The sequence below is a fragment of the Pipistrellus kuhlii genome, unplaced genomic scaffold (assembly GCF_014108245.1).
Source record: "Pipistrellus kuhlii isolate mPipKuh1 unplaced genomic scaffold, mPipKuh1.p scaffold_m20_p_41, whole genome shotgun sequence".
Lineage (NCBI taxonomy): Eukaryota > Metazoa > Chordata > Mammalia > Chiroptera > Vespertilionidae > Pipistrellus > Pipistrellus kuhlii.
Window position 1 is genome coordinate 2,823,362 of NW_023425542.1, and position 20,322 is coordinate 2,843,683.

Sequence of the window (20,322 nt, forward strand, 5' to 3'; positions counted from 1 at the left end):
TCACTCATCCCGGATTCAGCCTCACTGTCTTCATTCATGTCTATACATCTGCATTGATTAAATCACCAATTTGCTAAGAATAAAATAAATACCTTTGGGAGTCACAAAATCTTGAAACAAGATTCTGAAATATCCTGGCATGAGCCTTGAACTTACTTTCTATAGACAATATATGTTTCATTGATGACCTCAAAGGTTAATTAATTTCAAACAAAGTATGTATACATTTTTGGGTGACACATGATTTCAATGCATAGATTTAGCCTCAGAATTTATGACCATGGCAGCAGGCTTAAATCACCCACATGCAATGATGCTAAGGAGTATAAGAGAAAACAATAATTTATAAAGTTGAGGCATTAATTTTTGATTCTTGAATATTACCTACTAGTCAGCCATTTAGTAAGTAATGAATTGGGCTAAAGTATGCTTTATTTTCTCATAAGTAAATGAACAAAATCAATTTTGCAATGGAAAGATGATATATTGATAATTACTTATCAATAACTATATCATACTTAATCAAAGAATAACACTTTAGACCTATATCCTAATACATGTTTGTTTCTAATATATATATTAACAGCATTTTACCTAACCACATATTTTTATAATTGGACAAAGTTTCACTATCATCCTATTTACATTTACAGAGTATCCACCCAAAAATGGATACAGGTACTTCGATTAAATATAAAGGCAGTGTTTTTAAAAGTACGTTCCATTTTAAAGTGTGTATACATTTTGGGGAGACACCCTGTATTTATGTTTGTGTTTACTATTGCTGTGAATGCCCCCTTCCCTCTGAGATTCCTCAGTCTGTCCCCTCTTTCCATGTCACTGGTTCCACTTTATTGCTCAGTTTATTTTGTTCATTAGATTTCAAATTTAACTGATTTCATGAGAGATTGTCTTTTTCTGATTCACTTATTTTGCTTAGCACAATAATCTCCAGGTCACTGCATGCAGTCTCAAAGGGTAATAGATCTTTTATTTTTACAGCTGCATAGTATTCCCTGTGTAGATGTACTCTGTGTTTTTATACACTCATCTGCTGATGATCACTCCGGCTGTTTCCAGATCTCAGCTACGGAAAAGAGCACTGCTATGAACATAGGCATGCACATATCATTTAATTACATGTAATATTTGGAATAATACAGTGAATTCCATAGAACCAACCATTCAATCTAATATATTGATATCACTCACATGGGTCTCCATGCTCGTACAACGTAGATGCGCCCGGAACACTCAGGACTAAGTCAGGTCGCGGGCGTCACTCTGAGGCGTAAAGAACAAAGCAGAGGAGAGGAGAATGAGGCATGCTTCCCAGGAAGAGAGAGGCCACATTCCTTCTGAGGTGGACCTCAGTGTGTAAAACACACTTTAGATTCATCATGGCGACTCAAACTGATGTCCCTTTAATCATCATAGATCCAGAAGACGGTGTTGTCTTCATTCATTTCTATGTTGTTTGATTAATTCATGGATTCACTGATTATAAATTATGAATTGATAAGGCCTTAGAATGTAACTAGATATTCTTAGAATTTAATGAGACTCATTCTCACAAAATATTTTCTTTGTTAATTATTCTGTTTTTCCTATATGAATTAATGAAAAATTTTCATGCTTGCTCAAGGATATACACACGGGGTGGTGTAATTTTCCATCCCACTAGATATTTTGAACAATGATAAGGGTTTCCCCTATTCAAATTTATTGAATATCTATTCGTTTATTTACCTTGCCATTTCTATTTATATTTTTAAATATTCATGTACACAAAGACCAAGAACATGATCCTTTGTATATTTAGCCTCCCCTACATATCACCTCAAATGAGGGTGTGGTGGTGGGGGGAAAGGACTCCTACCCACACCAACCATCATCACTCATCCAGGATTCAGCCTCATTGTCTTCATTCATGTCTATACATCTGCATTGATTAAATCACCAATTTGCTAAGAATAAAATAAATACCTGTGGGAGTCATAAAATCTTGAAACAAGATTCTTAAATATCTCTAGCATGTGTCTTGAAAATAGTTTCTATAAACAATATATATGTTTCATTAATGACCTCAAAGGTTAATTAATTTCCTACAAAGTGTGTATACATTTTTGGGTGACACATGATTTCAATGCATAGATTCAGCCTCAGAATTTATGGTCATGCCAGCAGGCTTAAATCACCCATATGCAATGATGCTAAGAGTACAAAAGAAAACAATAATTTATAAAGTTGAGGCATTAATTATTGATTCTTGAATATCACCTACTAGTCAGCCATTCAGTAAGTAATGAATTGGGCTAAAGTATGCTTTATTTTCTCATAAGTAAATGAACAAAATCAATTTTTCAATGGAAAGATGATATATTGATAATTACTTATCAATAACTTTATCATACTTAACCAAAGAATAACACTTTGTACCTTTATCCTAATATATGTTAACAGCTTTTTACCTAACCACATATTTTTATAATTGGACAAAGTTTCACCATCTTCCTATTTACATTTACAGAGTATCCACCCAAAAATGGATACATGAACTTCGATTAATTATAAAGGCAGTGTTTTTAAAAGTACGTTCCATTTTAAAGTGTGTATACATTTTGGGGAGACACCCTGTATTTATGTATGTGTTTACTATTGCTGTGAATGCCCCCTTCTCTCTGAGATTGCTCAATCTGTCCCTTCTTTCCATGTCACTGGTTCCACTTTATTGCTCAGTTTATTTTGTTCATTAGATTTCAAATTTAACTGATTTCATGAGAGATTGTCTTTTTCTGATTCACTTATTTTGCTTAGCACAATAATCTCCAGGTCACTGCATGCAGTCTCACAGGGTAATAGATCTTTTATTTTTACAGCTGCATAGTATTCCCTGTGTAGATGTACTCTGTGTTTTTATACACTCATCTGCTGATGATCACTCCGGCTGTTTCCAGATCTCAGCTACAGTAAAGAACACTGCTATGAACATAGGCATGCACATATCATTTAATTACATGTAATATTTGGAATAATACAGTGAATTCCATAGAACCAACCATTCAATCTAATATATTGATATCACTCACATGGGTCTCCATGCTCCTACAACGTAGATGCGCCCGGAACACTCAGGACTAAGTCAGGTCGCGGGCGTCACTCTGAGGCGTAAAGAACAAAGCAGAGGAGAGGAGAATGAGGCATGCTTCCCAGGAAGAGAGAGGCCACATTTCTTCTGAGGTGGACCTCAGTGTGTAAAACACACTTTAGATTCATCATGGCGACTCAAACCGATGCCCCTTTAATCATCATAGATCCAGAAGACGGTGTTGTCTTCATTCATTTCTATGTTGTTTGATTAATTCATGGATTCACTGATTATAAATTATGAATTGATAAGGCCTTAGAATGTAACTAGATATTCTTAGAATTTAATGAGACTCATTCTCACAAAATATTTTCTTTGTTAATTATTCTGTTTTTCCTATATGAATTAATGAAAAATTTTCATGCTTGCTCAAGGATATACACACGGGGTGGTGTAATTTTCCATCCCACTAGATATTTTGAACAATGATAAGGGTTTCCCCTATTCAAATTTATTGAATATCTATTCGTTTATTTACCTTGCCATTTCTATTTATATTTTTAAATATTCATGTACACAAAGACCAAGAACATGATCCTTTGTATATTTAGCCTCCCCTACATATCACCTCAAATGAGGGTGTGGTGGTGGGGGGAAAGGACTCCTACCCACACCAACCATCATCACTCATCCAGGATTCAGCCTCATTGTCTTCATTCATGTCTATACATCTGCATTGATTAAATCACCAATTTGCTAAGAATAAAATAAATACCTGTGGGAGTCATAAAATCTTGAAACAAGATTCTTAAATATCTCTAGCATGTGTCTTGAAAATAGTTTCTATAAACAATATATATGTTTCATTAATGACCTCAAAGGTTAATTAATTTCCTACAAAGTGTGTATACATTTTTGGGTGACACATGATTTCAATGCATAGATTCAGCCTCAGAATTTATGGTCATGCCAGCAGGCTTAAATCACCCATATGCAATGATGCTAAGAGTACAAAAGAAAACAATAATTTATAAAGTTGAGGCATTAATTATTGATTCTTGAATATCACCTACTAGTCAGCCATTCAGTAAGTAATGAATTGGGCTAAAGTATGCTTTATTTTCTCATAAGTAAATGAACAAAATCAATTTTTCAATGGAAAGATGATATATTGATAATTACTTATCAATAACTTTATCATACTTAACCAAAGAATAACACTTTGTACCTTTATCCTAATATATGTTAACAGCTTTTTACCTAACCACATATTTTTATAATTGGACAAAGTTTCACCATCTTCCTATTTACATTTACAGAGTATCCACCCAAAAACGGATGCATGAACTTCGATTAATTATAAAGGCAGTGTTTTTAAAAGTACGTTCCATTTTAAAGTGTGTATACATTTTGGGGAGACACCCTGTATTTATGTATGTGTTTACTATTGCTGTGAATGCCCCCTTCCCTCTGAGATTGCTCAATCTGTCCCTTCTTTCCATGTCACTGGTTCCACTTTATTGCTCAGTTTATTTTGTTCATTAGATTTCAAATTTAACTGATTTCATGAGAGATTGTCTTTTTCTGATTTACTTATTTTGCTTAGCACAATAATCTCCAGGTCACTGCATGCAGTCTCACAGGGTAATAGATCTTTTATTTTTACAGCTGCATAGTATTCCCTGTGTAGATGTACTCTGTGTTTTTATACACTCATCTGCTGATGATCACTCCGGCTGTTTCCAGATCTCAGCTACAGTAAAGAACACTGCTATGAACATAGGCATGCACATATCATTTAATTACATGTAATATTTGGAATAATACAGTGAATTCCATAGAACCAACCATTCAATCTAGTATATTGATATCACTCACATGGGTCTCCATGCTCCTACAACGTAGATGAGCCCGGAACACTCGGGACTAAGTCAGGTCGCGTGCGTCTACCCTGAGGCGTAAAGAGCGAAGCAGAGGAGAGGAGAATGAGGCATGCTTCCCAGGAAGAGAGAGGCCACATTTCTTCTGAGGTGGACCTCAGTGTGTAAGACACACTTTAGATTCATCATGTCGACTCAAACTGCCGCCCCCGTTCATCATCATAGATCCAGAAGACGGTGTTGTCTTCATTCATTTCTATGTTGTTTATTGATTAATTCATGAATCCACTGATTATAAATTATAAATTAACAAGGCCTTAGAATGTAACTAGATAATCTTAGAATTTAATGAGACTCATTCTCACAAAATATTTTCTTTGTTAATTATTCTGTTTTTCATATATGAATTAATCAAAAAACACTTCCTATGAAGAACTCTCATCATTACTCACATTGTCCTCCCTTCTCCCAAAACAGAGATGCCCTCCTATGGCTCATGGTGAAGGAAGAACTCCTCAGGCAGGTGGACCTTGTCCATTCTAAGGAATAAATTGTAGAGCAAATGATTAGCACAAAGAGAGAGAGAAAATCTCCCCGTATGAAAATCTCCCCATTCATTGTTGCTCTCCACCTTTGAGTTCCCAAGGCGCTTAGACAGAAGCTAATTTGGTATAAATTCTTTTTTATCTCAAGAAAAAAAACAACATGTGATCTTGCCACTGACCCAGAATCTGAATATTGTCTGTGAATCATAATATCCAAGGCACCCTTAGCCATGGACCAACTACTTCTAATTAAACGCCAGGGTTTTCATAATGTATCAATAGGAATTTCTTGCATAATCACATATTTTTACAATGAGATGTTGTAAGCATTCACTGCATTCATCTTTACTTATGTATTTGTTTACTGATTCTCTCATCTATCCAACGATGATAGAATGTAACTGTGTGAACACTTAGACCAAACTAGGTTTCTTTTATGACAGACCTCAGCGTTCCAGACATGTAGTCATCTATGTGGTTGGTTCACCATCAGTCCTCATCACTGATCCTATTGGAACCCATTTTTTTCCTTTTTAATTGTTTATTGATTAAATCATCAATTCACTAATAATAATATCTAAATGCTAACCAAAGAGTTATTACACCCTTAACCTGTACACATATTATTTTCATATCAGTGTACTTCTCTGATAAATTATACTGCTTTTCATACATGCATTAATCAATATAATGGCTCATATATCTGCTATTTATCACTGAAATGTAGTCCTTTATTTATATTTTATAATTTTTAATACTAGAGTAAATTACCTTATAAAAAAAAACACTTAACACAGAAAATAACACCTCTACTATGATCACATTAATCTCCATCCTCCTATTATGCAGATTCAACCAGAGAGCAGGTGTCCAGGGAAGGCACTGAAGCAGTCCTAAATATCTCTAGATATTTCATGTAAGACCTAATGGACATTGAGTCCTGCTGACCACAGGGTTTCATAGACACAGGGTTTTAATATTTCTTCTTTTATCTAAATGTATATACTGGGTATTCCCCAAAATGTAAACATACTTTAACAGCTGATAGCTCAATTTAGAAAATGAAATGTGTTTTAATAAACACTGCGATTGTAAATTATTCAAATTGTATGTACACATTTTTGGGGACACCTTGTAAATGTATCCTAACACGATGAAAAACTCAATCTTGACACTGACCCAGAACAACAAAATGAATTCATACTAGTCAATGTCTATATGATTCTTAATCACAGATGAAATTCACAGCTACATTGGTTCCTTAATTAATATGTCCTTTCAATTTGGTTGATAACATTCATGGTTATGTATTTGTTCACCCTAATTCTTCAAATACTTAACTATTTGTTTAATATTTCTATCAGTCTATTAATAACATACCTACTGGTATGTCAATGAAATCAGAACAAAAACATGACCTCTGTATTGATCTTGACATTTATCATGACATCTATCTTGACATCTATCATGAATTCCAGACACATATTCATCAAGTATGACTCAAATGCCACCAGTAGTCATCACTGATCTAATTAAGCACTAATTGTAATTTTAAATCTAGATGATTCACAAACCAAGGAGACACTGATATCCCTATTATGTATCTAGAATCATTCTAATATCAATATGCCTCCACTAATAATCCCAAATTTCATTGCAGTATTAATCAATATACCGTTTCCTGTTAATTTAATATTTATCATTGAATTAATTAACAGCTGGATTACTTTGATTCCCTATGGTACTTTTTAGAAATACACTAAGTACTCTAAAAAATCATTAAAACCCAGACAGGAACTTAGACTATCTATTACTCACATTGCTCTCTGTGCTGTTAACATGGAGATGGTAGCATGGAGCTGCCCCCATGGAATGAGGCTTAATTAGCTCAAATGGTCCATTCTGAGAAATTCTAAGCACAGTCAGACAGAAGAAAATATGAAAGTGTTATATAGGTAATTAAAATTTCTCTGTGTATATTATCTTCTCTTAACAAAAGGAACTGTCTCAAACTTGAGACCAACCAAAAGCAATGGATTTATTCAATTATTTATGTTTTTTATTAAATCTATTGGGGTGACATTGGTTAATAAATCATGTAAGTTTCAAGTGTATAATTCTGACACATTATCTATACATTGCATTGTATGTCCACCACCCACAGTCAAATCATCTCCCATCACTATATATTTGACCCCCTTTCCCATTTACTACTCTCCCAACTCCTTCCCTCTGGTAAGCACCATTCTGTGTCTATGAGTTTTTGTTTCTTTTCTTGTTTGTTCATTTGCTTTCGGTATTTCTTCATGAACACAATGCTTTCATTTTTTAAATATTATTTCTTTACTCACGACACATATTCAAGCCACACGAGGCTTCACCCTTTTTTCTTTCGCTATTATTCACATTTCTTTATTGGTTCTATCGGTCCATTAATAATAGAAAGTATAAATCTAAGGGGCCAAAATAAGAACATGATCTTTGTATATTCTTAACATCTGTCTACAAGATCGAATACAACAGCGAGGATACACGAGGCATTGTGTTGGACCTTAGAGTTTCATACACATTTTTTCTAATTGTAACCACCATCATGGTCCATTACAAATCTACTTTTTCTTCATTCATTTCTATTTTTGTATTGATTTATTAATTCATCCACTGATAATAAAAATATTCACAAAAACTTAAGAATAAGATACTTAAATTTCCTTATTCCTACCTGAAAAATCATTATCAACTTAGGTTTATGTTATTCATTCATCAATGTCAATGATAATGTTTATATAAGGTTTATTATTGGGCAATAGGTTCCTTTTGATAACATTACTATTGGTAATACTATAAATATCCTTCAGCAATAACCCAAACAAAAATATGACCTTAAGCTTTTACTCACTTAACTCTCTTTCCTAAGATAAAGGCAACATAGCAATCTTGATCATGTCATTAGACAAATTAACTTGATCACCTCCTTTGAAAAGTGCCAAGCAAAGAATTGATAACAGCATTGGGACTTTCTCTTCATTGACTAAGACTTTTCACCAATGATTTACATATTCATTTAGGCATTTAATAATTTATGATAATACTTATTTTTTATTTTTAACTTAATAAACTTCAAATCTACAACTGACTCAGGCAATCACTAACTTACATTTCACTGTTTTTATCAACCTTAGAGTTGCCACACTTGGTCCAATTATTATTCATTCTAATGCATATGAATATTCTTTTACCTTGATATTTATCAGAGAATAATGCTTCGTCCTCTTCATCTTTTTTCATTTATATACTCATTATTTATTCTGCCATTGATACTGTGTTAATATTAAAATCATGTCCCCAAAGACCAACACAAATGTATATGCTTCCCATCTGTCTAGCTCAGGGGAGGGGAATATCTGGCTGGTGGGCCATATATATAAGACCTGCAGAGTCATTTGGCTTGGCCCTGCCAAGGCAACTGCAGGTGGGACTCGAAATGCTATAAACTTAGGAGCTTTCTTCATAGCAATATAAATGTATAGTAAGTGAATTATATTAAGCAAATGATATTATAAATATCCAAATGGCCCTTCGCAGGAAAAATCTCCCACACCCTGGTCTAGAGGATTCATTGCCACATGGGACGCGGACTAGTACCGTTCCTGTGGGACACACAGTATTTTGTCCACCAACCGTCATGGACCTATGACTGTCCCTCTTTCTTTTCATTCTAGCAAACAAGTGTTTATTAATTCATTATAAAAATAAACATTAATTTTTAAAGCAATGCTAATATCCTTTGACATCCCTAACATCTATCTGTAAAATCATTTCCACATTGACTAAATATCTTTTATTAGCTACTTCAGGATTACATTTTTGGATTAGTCAATTAAATGTTTCCTATCAATTAGATATTTAGCATGGCCTATTTCATCTTCTTTGATCATAATTAATACTTTGGAACAATACAGTGAATACCCGTGAAGAAGCCATTCCCACTAAGACAATAACTTTAATTACTACTCACATGGTCTCCAAAGAGGAATGGGACAATCAGCGGCAGTGCGTCATTCTGGGGAGATGAGAGCAGAGCAGATAACGAAAACAGACTTCCTTCCATTGATCTTTTATGGAAGCGTTTAGACATTAGTTATTAAGTATATTTAACTCATTGTCTTTTGTGAAAACAAGCTACTTTAAACTTCCCACTGACAAAGAACATAAACAGTCAATAATTTTCCCTGTCTACATCACCCTTAGCCAAAGAGGTTACAATAATGTACCATTCATTGCTCTTTTCAAATTATATTAATAGAATTTATTGCCTCTCCATATATGTTTTAAACTGGACAACACAAGTACCATTCAGCTTTATTTTTTATATATTTCTTCATTGGTAAGTCATTGATCCAATTATAATAAAGATTGAAAATGCTTATAGGGAAATAACTCATTTTCAGACACATATCATTTGTTATTCGTGACTCATACACCAGCTGGTATCATCGTTGATCTAAGGACCACTTTGTCTTCATTCAGTTCTACATTGTTTAATGATTCATTGATTAATTCACTAATTAAAATTTTAAATCTCTATGACAATCTAAAGCTTAACAAGATCTTAAGATCTCTAATATGTATCAACAATCATTCCTACACTAATATCTGTCATTATGTTGTTTTCTTATGTGCTTTTAATCAAGATAATGCTCCCTATTACTCCCTTGTTATGTATATGACTTATACTGTTTGTCATTTTCATACAGGTAGTAGTCATGAAGCATTTATTTCTAAAGGAACTTTAGTATTTTCATAATATATCAATAGTATTTCTTATATGAACATATATTTTTATAATTTATCAATGCTTCGTTAAATTTTTCTTTACTTATAAATTTATAGATCCTCCCATTTATTCAATTAAAATAATAGAATAAAAATGAATAAAGACTAACACCAGAAGCAAGATCCTTGTTTATTCCTGACATATATCTATCGCATTCCTAAACAATGGGGATAGACTTCATTTCTTTTGTGTTAGACCTCAGAGAGCTACACATCCTCGTATTCATCGTGTATGTCTCACATAGCCACCCCTGCTCATTATTGATCCAATCTTGTCTCTCCTTTTCTTCAGTCATTCCTGTAGGTTCATTGATTAAATCCTTAATTTACTACTATTAATTTCTAAACACTGATAAACAAAAACCCTAGAGGAGCCTTTATATCTCTTTTTCTATACATTGGTTATCCTAACACCAATGTGTCACTTTCGTTGATTATCCTCAGTTTTCCACTGGAATAATCAATATAAAGTTTCATATATCCCATACTTATAACTAAAATGCATTTTACTGTTACTCACATTACCTATGTCTTCTTATATAGAGACAACCACACAGCAAATGACCATGGAAGATGCTCTACTCAGCTTGAGTGTTTTCATTCTCAGGAGTACGGAGTAGATGGTGATAAATAAAGAGAGAAAGAGCCTATCATCACTAATGCTTTCTTTCCATATATAAAATTTTTCAAAAGGAAAAACTCAATCTTCAAGACCAAGAAGAATACAATGGATTCTTACTGTTATGAATATTTATGACTCAGTCAAAGAGGTGAGACCTATTTATTTCCATTTATTTCTTAAGAGGCATTACCATACACTTTAAAAGTTAGATGATGCCTCATTTTTATTTATATTTGTTGAATGGTCCCACCAATATACCAGTAGCATTAATAACAAATCGACATCTAGGAAATTCTCACAAGAATATAATCACTGTACATTCTTGACATCTCTCTATGTAAGCAATTCCAACTAAAAGAATAGATTAATGTTCCATGTTGGACCTCAGTTTCAGACCTATTGTATTCATCATCCACAACTTGTACTTGACCAATTACCATTATTGGACAGCTTACTTCCTATTATATTCATTAATGCTTTTACAGATTAACTTATTAGTTAACAAAAACCAAAGGTCACAAAAAGTAAAACAAAGCTTCCTACCGATTATAATCTTTCATTAATTAACTTCAATGTCTCTTTATATAGATTACTTAATATAATGCTTGATAGGCCATGGTTCTGATTTTTTATTTTATATGACACTTTTAATAATGCAGTGAAAACCTTTTTGAACAAAAACACAAAACCAATAAAAGTACTTTTGACTATTACTCACATTGGTCCCCAGGCCTTTAACAAGATGGAACCATGGAGCTTCTCATCATAAAAGATGCTGAAATCATCTGTGACCAAGCTAAGTACAAGACAGAACAGATAATTTAAAAAAAAAAAAAAAAGGTTTGAGATATTATGTCATTAGTCATTGCATTTCACCTTTCATTGAGTCACTCATTCGTGTACTCTACATTATATATATTTTAATTTCCCTTGAGTCAATGAATAATATTGATCTGACCACTGACAGATATGAATATTAACTACCAATTATTAATATCTATATCATCTTTAGTCAAAGGATAATGACCTAATACCATATAATCCCTTATCAACATTAGTGTTTTAAATATATATCAATACTATTTCTTAACTAAACACTTACTTTTATAATTGGACAATATTTTGCCACCTCCATATTTATTTATTTATGTTTGCTTATTAATTATTTTATAGATCCAATTATACAAACAGATAATGACCTAATACCATATAATCCCTTATCAACATCAGTTTTTTAAATATACATCAATACTATTTCTTGACTAAACACTTACTTTTATAATTGGACAATATTTTGCCACCTCCATATTTATTTACTTATGTTTGTTTATTAATTATTTTATAGATCCAATTATACAAACAGAAAATGCATAAATATAAAAATTAAAAACAAGATCCCCTTATATTCCTGACAACTTTCTAGGGATCCCTTCAAACAATGGGCATGGACTCCATTTCATGTTGGACCTCAGAGTTCAACATGTAGTCATCCTATAGGACTCATACGCAACCAGTAGTCATCACTGATGCAATACGACCCCTATTTGTTTCAAATTCATAATTTGCTAATAATAATTTTAAAATACTAATTACTCTCCAACACTCACACTCACACACACACACACACACAAAAAAAAAAAAAAAAACCAGCAGGAAGAGCCATGATATTCCTAGCCTATAAACTGAATTTAATATATTTTTTAAAAATTATGTTATTTTGCATGTATGCATTAATCACTTTAATTTTTCATAAAATACAATATTTATCACTGAGCTATACCTGGACTTCTGAAATCCTATATGTAACTTTTAATGGCACATTGACTACTCTCAACAAAAATCAATCGCTAAACTCAAGACGGGAACTGTGGCTATTACTCACATCGGTCCGTGTGCTTTTCACACAGAGAACTAATCATACAGCTGGGCAGCGCCGAACAATACTTAACCAGCTAATATGTGTCCGTTCTGAGAAGGACAAAGCACAATCAATAATAAATAAATAAATAAGCCTTTAACCCCCACTGAGTCTTGCTTTCCACATTTCATATTTGCAGTTACTTAAGGAGATTTGACTGTGGGTGGTGGCACACAATGCAATGTATAGATGTATTATAGGATTGTACACTTGAATCCTATATAATTTTATTAACCAATGGCATCCCAAAAATACAATAAAAATATTTTAAAACTTAAAATGTTCATGTTTTATAATGTAGATACTTGCACCTCACAATTCATTCCAGATTATTGGAATTATCTTCATAACTCCTCTGCCACAATCATTATCGTCGGTCCATAGGGACCAACTTTCTCCTCATTAATTTCTACATTTGTGTTCTTTACATTTTATCATTGACAATGATACAATAAATACATGATAAACAAAAACTGAAAAACCAACAATTCTGAGCATACCTAACTAGTGACTACAGAATAACTGCCAATATAGATTGCATCTTTCTCATTAATCAATCTCAATGTTCCATAATTTCAATTAATCAAAGTAATATTTCATGTCATATTTATCATGGAATAATAAATTAATTCTTATTAGATTTATTATTTTTTGTTGTTGAGAATATTACAGGCGTCCCCCTTTTTACTCCTTGCCCCTCTCTCCACCTGGCTCCTGCCCCACCCCAAGCCTTAACCACACTATTTTCTTGGTCCATGGGTTATGCATGCGTTCCTTGCTTAATCTCTTGCCACCCCCCGCCCCTTCCCTGTGTGATTAGTCAGTCAGTTTCATGATTCCATATCTCTGGACCTATTTTGTTCATCAGTTTATTTTATTATTGTAGATTTCACAGATAAGTGAGATCATGTGATACCTGTCTATCCCTGATTTGGTTCACTTAGCATAATAAGCTCCAGGTCCCTCCATGCTGTTTCAAAGGGTAAGAGACCCTTCTCTTTGACAGCTGTATAGTATTCCATTGTGTAAATATGCCACACCTTTTTTTATCTATCCCTTTCCTGATGGGCACTTCAGCTGCTTCCCGATCTTAGCTATTATAAATAATGCTGCTCTCATTAAATTGTAATAATACCATGAATGATGCCCTTAAACAAATTAACCCACCCAAGACAAAACCTTGATTACTACTCACCTTGATCTCTCTGCTAATGTAAAGGCAACAGAGCAAACTTGACCAGGGCAGAGCTGAAATAAGCCAGAGCATCTGTTCTGAAGAGTCAAAAACAGAGGGAGACAAAAAGGTTCAGACTTCCTTCCATAGATCCTTACCGCACAACTTTCATGCAACCAGTCATTGAGGCATTCATGATTTGGAGTATATTTATGTTACTGGCCATCAGGAAAACTATTGGGAACTTCCCACTGACACAAAACATAAATATTGTCTATATGTTACCCTGTCTATAGCTCCCCAAGCCAAAGAGGTTGAGTCATGGACCATTTGTTTCTCTTTGGGCTTCTACTGTTGTCAATGATGTGAATAGAATTTATTGCCTACCACATGTTTGAAATTGGACAATGCATCTACTATAGATATATCATCATTGATAAATCATTGGTCCAATTATAATTAAAGAATGAAACTGCATCCAGAGAAAGAACCCATTCCTTCTGTGTTGGATCTCAGAGTTGAAGAGAGATATTATTCATCATCCGTGACTCGTACTCTGGCAGTTGGCATCATTGATCCAAAAAAGGACGCTTTCTCTTTACTCATTTCTATATTGTTTATTGATTAATTCATTAATTCCCTAAATAAAAAAATTAAAACTCTATTATTCACAAGAACTCAAAAGGGTCTTGATAGCCCTAATTATACTTGAAAACATCATCACATCATTATATCTGTCATATTTATTAACATTTTTACATATGAAATATTCAATATAATGCTACCCATTAATCCCATGTTGGCCACGAGGATGCAATCGGGCCACCTCTGAGTATGTCATGCTTTTATGAACACAGACCACCCAACCAAACTGAGAACTCGCGTTCAAACTCACATTTGTCTCCAGGCTCCTAAAGCAGAGGTGCACTTCCATGGCTCCCGGTCAGGGAAGAACCTTCTAGCAGGTCCAGGGCTTGTCCTGAGGAGTATGAAGCAGAGCAGATGCTATAAATGGTTGAGACCTTCTGTCCATTGATGTTTGCATTTCACATAAGGGTACATATATAATACCTTAATCAATAAAGAAAAATTTTAAAAAGTTTTCTTTACCAAAAAAAAATATTTGACAATTATATATGGTCACTGACGTGAAATTAAACTTCATTGTGATCATCCTCAGGCAATATATAAACATACTGACCTTTGCCCTGCTGGTGTGACTCAGTGTTTGAGCATCAACCTTGCTCATGACCTTAGAAGAATCCTTACATCAGCTGGAGTGTGTTCACCCTATGGAGTACAAAGCAGAGAAGAAGATAAAAAAAATCAAACTTTATCTCCACTGATCCTTGTTTTCCGCATTTTATTTATTCATTTAGACATTGATTAATTGTTCATATTGCAGTATGTTTTCTCTGAACAAAAGATAATGTTAAACTTGAGGCTGTTGAAGAGCAAAGTAATATTGAGTCTCACTCATCACTGTCTACATGGCTCTTAGGCAAAAAGGCAAACGCTACTTCCACTCATGGCTTCATCAGTATGATTTCAATTTTATTGCCTCATGACATGTGTTCCTAGCTGGACAATGTCTCACTCTTATCTCTTTAGTTGTTTATTACATTCTTAATAGTTTGACTATTGATACATTAATAATAATAATTGTAAATCTATGAACTCATGAATATAATCTTTGTATATCCCTAACATCGACCCATGGGGTCATTAACAAAAGAAAAAAGTATTCTTTTTCTTGTGAACACAGAGTTACAGACACCTTGCACTCACCATATATGACTCTATGAGACCAGTCATCGTCATTGGTCCATTTTTGGGTCTCTTTTTCTTCAATGGTTTCTCTATTTCTGATCATTAAAGCACTAACTCATTGATAATGAAATAAATACATGATTCATAAAATCACAAAAAAGACCCTTGATTAAACCTAGCTTCTGTACCACATAGGTTATATCTTTACATTAATTGAATTAAATGTTGCACATTATCAGTGAATCACCTTATTTCATAACATATCTCTACTGGTTTCGCATGTAAGTTTTTTATTATATTTATTACTTTATATTAATACTATGAATACTTTTTTAAAAATCATCCAAACCAAGGTAAAATCTTCACCTACTATTCACCTTAGTCTCTTTTCTAGCATCATCTCCATCAGAGCAGATGCTGCAATCAGATTGGTGCATTCATTCTGAAAAGTACAAGCAGACAAAAGAATAAAAGATATCACTTTTATAATTTAATGTAAATATTCTCATTAAAATGTAACGATACTGCCTATAGAAATATAATTAGAATGAATGTATATCAAATTAGTGGATAAAATAGTTAAATTAGGAGATAAACATAACTAATCAAACATAAGTCAAGAAGGCAGTGTAACAAACAAAAAAATAATAAAGAAAAAGCACAAAAGTCAATATAGAAATACATAAATAGTACATACAAATATATTGATCATCACAAAAATGTAAAGCAATACATTATCCAGATATGTCATAAATAATCAGAATATATTTTTTTTAAATTCAACTACATATTTACTCCCCTCCCCCCCAAAAAAAGATTGAGACATTTTCTCTATTGTACCATATTTTTCACTATTCATTTACAGTCATTTGAGGTTTATTAATTAATGGTAATATTTATTTATTTTGCTCTCAATAGCATGCACTTCAAACTAATTCCTGACTGAGGGCAATAATTATTACCTGTCAGTGTGTATGCCGTCCTTTGTCAAATACATAATACCCTTGGCCCTTTCTTAACCTTTCCCACTTATACAGATATTCATTTTCATTATTACATATTTTATTCATGAACAAAGCTTCATGCTCCTCATCTTTATTCATTTATACATTTGTCTATTTATGCTGCCATTAAATCTTTAATAATAATATTTTTAAAATTCATGAAGTCAAAGACCAAGAATGAGATCCTTTTATATTCCTGACACCTGTCCACAGGTTCCTGTCATAAAAGGGAAATGCACCGGACTCCATTTGTGTGGGATGTCAGACTTCCAGATACCTATTCAGCTCAGATGCCCCACAATGCACCAGTGATCATCGCTGGTCCAGGGGTGGCCTTCATTCTGTATTGTCATCTACATAAATCTCAAAAACACAAGAGCGAGATTCTTAAGTATCTGGAACATTCACTTTTACGATCACTTCCACTAAGACCAGATTTCTATCATTAACTCAACTCAGTGTTTCATTTATGGGTTAATCAACACAATGTTTCATGTTAATATGATATTTAACAGGGACATACGTCTAATTTTCTTTGATTGCTAGAGGCCCGGTGCACATAATTTGTGAACCAGAGGGGAAGAGGGTGTCCCACAACCCAGCCTGTGTCCGCTTACAGTCCAGACCCGTCATGGGATGTTCGGGACTCCTAGAGGGAGGAGGAGGACATCCGCTCACAGTCTGGGACCTCCTCATTCCTTACCACCCGCCTGCTCGCTGCTCCTTACCGCTCAGCTTACTGTTCCTTAGCACCGCCGTGAGGTGGGAGAGGCTCCTGCCATCATCACTGCAATCATCAGCCTTGAGTCCGGCTTCTGGCTGAGCCCACTGACTACCAGGGGGCAGCGCTGGCATGAGTGTATGCCCCCTGATGGTCAGTGTGCATCATAGCAACTGGTCGTTCTGGTAGTTCCCCTGTAAAGATCACATAGGCTTTTATTACATAGATAGTAACACTTCTTAATTGTACAGGGGAAATCTTAAAAAACAGAACACAGTTAAAGCAAAAAGAACATTGCCTATTACTCACAGTGGCCTCCATGCTCCTAATGCAGTCCCCGAGCTCCTGCCCAGGGGAGATGTTGACATCAGATGGGGGGCTTCCATTCTATGGAGTACAATGCAAAACAGACCCAAAGAGGCAATCGAGACATCTCCTCCATTAGCCCCAATTCCACCATTATTTAGTCAGCCATGTACACAATTGGTGATTTGTGATTGTGTCTACTTTACTTTCTATTAAGTGACTAAACAATATCAATATGTCCACGGACACACTATGAACACTGGTTGTTGGTCATTACTATCTATATCAAATTTAACAAAAATAAACAGCATCCTTATACTGTTTATTTTCATTCATCTTCAGTGATCACAATATATATGAGTAATATTTCTTATCAGACCACATAATCTTTTAATTAAAAATGTTTTACCCCATCATTCATTTGTAAAACATTTATTGGTATAATCACGGGTTCAATTATATTTATAGAATACAAATGAGTGAAAACCAAAATTGGACCCTGAATATCCTAGTATTTCAGCCACTTGAAATGGATTCATTTTTTTTTGTTGGACCTCAGAGTTCCAGTGGTACTCTTTGCATCAGTTATATGAAAGGAGTCATCATCACTGAATTCGTTCTTTTAATCTACTGTCATCTATGTTTTTTAATTGGTTAAATTCACTAATATAAAAATAAACATAAATGAAGGTGGAAAAAATCACAAATAATATCCTGGAATATCCCTAACAACCATCTACTTTTTATTTATTTTTATTGTTGAGAGTATTACCAGTGTCTCCCATTTTGTCCCCATTGCCCCCTTCCACCACCCATCTATTGAATCATTTGCACTGAAACCAAACTCTTTCATTAATTGAACTCAGCGTTTCGTATGTAAATTAATCATCATATTGTTTCATATGAATAACGCTTGATATTGACATGATTGGGCTTCTTTGAGTATATTTAATGGTTTTAATACTACAAAATAATTTTTTTTAAAAAAACAATCAATCCAATACAAGAACACTGAGCATTACTCACGTTACTCTCCACGCTCCCAACACACCATTGCTACGACGACCATAGAAGACGCTGAAATCAGCCCAAATGTGTTCTTTCTGAGGAGTATAGAACACAACCAATGATAAAAAAAAATTTAGTGATTTCATCAGTCATTAAATGAACAACTTAGAACTTGTCCCTCTCCTAGAAAATGAACACTGACTAGCACTTATTGTTGTCTATGTCATCCTTAGCCAAAGACTTGATAGTAATGCACCAATTACTTCCCTTTGGACTTCACTTTTTTAAAAGTTATTAATAGTATGCTTTGCCTCACAAGGTATTTTTATGATTGGACATTACTTCATTCATCTTTACTTACATATTTGCTTATTGATTATTACATTTATCCAATTATAATAATAGGAAAAAATAAACCAAAACACCACACCAATCCTTGCCTATTCCTAAGTTCTGTCTGTGGCATCCTTTCAAACAAAGAGAAGGTACTGGGTTGCTCTGTGCTGGATCTCAGAGTTTCAGACACATGACAATTATCATCCTCACCTCAAAAGTCCGGAGCCTCATCACCGGTCCAGGACGAGCACACATTCCCTTTGTTCATGTCAAAGTTGTTTATTAAGTCATTAATTCACACTCATCAGAGTGAATTAAGCAAATCACCCAACCAACACAAGAACTGTGACAATCACTCACAGTGGTATCATTAGAGGCGATCAGGGGGCTGGAGGCCAGGGAAGACACTGAGACCATCTTGAGTGGGACCATTCTGAGGAGCACAGAAAAGAGTGGTCAATAAAAGTTTTTAAAAAATCATCTAAATGGCTAGTTCCTTCCCACATTTCACTGACTAAGTTGAGTAGGTATATGTTAATTCTTCATTATGTATTTTTGACTATTAACAAAGGGACCAACCTCAAACTTGACACTGATCCAGAAGAATAAAATTGACTTAATTATCCTCATCTACATAATCCTTGGCAAAGAAGTAAAACCTTTGATAAATGTATATCTAAATGGGCATCAATGTTTTTTTATTTTTATGTAATATGTCTTATATCACAATATATGTTCATAATTGGACAATGCCCCACTTTCTCCTTAATCAAAGTATTGTTTTTATTTGATGAGCTTATTAATGATTCATTAATAATAATAAATCTAAATCTACAAAACCAAAATGAGAACATGACCTCTGTGCATTTCTAACATCTGTCTATAGCATCATTTCCAAAGAGGAATGAGACTGATTATGCATTGTGCTGTATCTCAGAGTTTCAGGCACTTCCTATTGTCCCTGAGAGTTGCAGACACATCCTATTCATTGTCCATGACACACCCTACCAGTTGTCCATCATTGTTCCAAGATTTCCCCTCTTTTCCCTCACTCGTGTTTCTTGATTTATTAACTTTTCAATGGGCTCATAAAAACAAAATAAATTTACATGAG

At 33.9% G+C, this 20,322-nt stretch overlaps 6 non-coding genes and 4 pseudogenes across 6 annotated transcripts; all 10 read right to left on the reverse strand.

Moving 5' to 3' along the window:
- Positions 1–3,240: 3,240 nt before the first annotated feature.
- LOC118704291 lies at positions 3,241–3,319 on the reverse strand (annotated as a pseudogene).
- Positions 3,320–5,118: 1,799 nt separating this feature from the next.
- Positions 5,119–5,198, reverse strand: LOC118704286 (annotated as a pseudogene).
- A 754-nt stretch (positions 5,199–5,952) lies between these two features.
- Positions 5,953–6,023, reverse strand: LOC118704288 (annotated as a pseudogene).
- A 944-nt stretch (positions 6,024–6,967) lies between these two features.
- LOC118704277 lies at positions 6,968–7,044 on the reverse strand. The gene has a single exon (XR_004983355.1). It is a non-coding gene; the product is annotated as a small nucleolar RNA SNORD113/SNORD114 family (small nucleolar RNA).
- A 3,497-nt stretch (positions 7,045–10,541) lies between these two features.
- Positions 10,542–10,618, reverse strand: LOC118704278. The gene has a single exon (XR_004983356.1). It is a non-coding gene; the product is annotated as a small nucleolar RNA SNORD113/SNORD114 family (small nucleolar RNA).
- A 1,814-nt stretch (positions 10,619–12,432) lies between these two features.
- Positions 12,433–12,502, reverse strand: LOC118704273 (annotated as a pseudogene).
- Positions 12,503–14,568: 2,066 nt separating this feature from the next.
- LOC118704276 lies at positions 14,569–14,643 on the reverse strand. Its single transcript, XR_004983354.1, has one exon. It is a non-coding gene; the product is annotated as a small nucleolar RNA SNORD113/SNORD114 family (small nucleolar RNA).
- Positions 14,644–15,818: 1,175 nt separating this feature from the next.
- On the reverse strand, positions 15,819–15,891 carry LOC118704282. The gene has a single exon (XR_004983359.1). It is a non-coding gene; the product is annotated as a small nucleolar RNA SNORD113/SNORD114 family (small nucleolar RNA).
- A 1,200-nt stretch (positions 15,892–17,091) lies between these two features.
- On the reverse strand, positions 17,092–17,163 carry LOC118704287. The gene has a single exon (XR_004983362.1). It is a non-coding gene; the product is annotated as a small nucleolar RNA SNORD113/SNORD114 family (small nucleolar RNA).
- A 2,212-nt stretch (positions 17,164–19,375) lies between these two features.
- Positions 19,376–19,449, reverse strand: LOC118704284. The gene has a single exon (XR_004983360.1). It is a non-coding gene; the product is annotated as a small nucleolar RNA SNORD113/SNORD114 family (small nucleolar RNA).
- Positions 19,450–20,322: the final 873 nt, after the last annotated feature.